This window comes from Psammomys obesus, unplaced genomic scaffold, assembly GCF_907164565.1.
Source record: "Psammomys obesus unplaced genomic scaffold, mPsaObe1.curated_primary_1811, whole genome shotgun sequence".
Taxonomy (NCBI): domain Eukaryota; kingdom Metazoa; phylum Chordata; class Mammalia; order Rodentia; family Muridae; genus Psammomys; species Psammomys obesus.
The window spans coordinates 107292-108403 of NW_026585691.1; positions in this window are offsets into that span (position 1 = coordinate 107292).

Below are 1112 nucleotides of genomic sequence, written 5' to 3' on the forward strand. Positions count from 1 at the left end.
ATGCATAAAAATTACTTGGATCAGTGTACATGTGATGAAGTAAATATAGAAAAAGGTTGATTATAGAATGGAGGTGGCAAATATATTTCAGGTTTTCTGTGTGTATGAAAAATGCTGTAATGAAACAACAGTGTGAAAATGTATGAAAAACCAAGATTATAAACTGTAAACCATAGCCAGTTTGTAACCACCTAGAACATTAACATGTTTTTACAGTCAACTAAAATACTTCAACATGATTTTTTTAAGGATTTAGTTATTATGTATGCAGTGTTCTGCCTGCATGTACACCTGCCCGCCAGAAGAGGGCACCAGATTATAGATGGTTGTGAGCTACCATGTGAGTGCTAGGAATTGAATTCGGGACCTCTGGAAAAGCAGCCAGTGCTCTTAACTGCTGAGCCACCTCTCCAGCCCTCAACATGATTTTTTTATATTACCAAAGTGAAAAGTGCTGGCGAGATGCTCAGTGAGTAAAAGCACCTGCTTTGTAACCTGATGACCCAAGGTGAAAAGAGAAAAATGACCTCTTAAAGTTGTCCTCCAAAGTTGTCCTCTGACCTCTACATATGCACACATCTCTTTCACACACACACTATAAATAGAAACTTTAAACTGTGGTTGGATACAATGCTTAACACCTGTAATCTCAGTGCTCAGAAGGCAGAGACAGCCAGATCTCTGAGTTCAAGGTTAATCTGTTCTGCATAGTGGGTCCCAGGCCAGCCAGAGCTATACTGAGACTCTGTTTATCATCTATGACCCACTTAGAACTCATTTAATAACATGGTAATATGCTTTTTTTCACTCAAGTGCATAGCCTCATTGAGCTGCCTCCAAAAGCACGATTTTGAGTTAGCTGTGTTCCCAAGGCATGCATGTTGTCTGTATAGACAGCTGTGTGATTCCCTGCTGTCATGTGTCAGCTTGCCTCCAACTTTATCTACAACAAGGCTTGAGCAACATTGCCTTGAGTATGTCTCAGGCCACATTTTGAAATGTCCTTCCTTAATGTGGGTTCCTTGTGCCAGAGGTTTGTAGAGGAATTTTAATTTAGAACATGGCTGCTCTGGCAAGAGATCACATCCAAAGACCTTTTAGGTCTGTGTGAT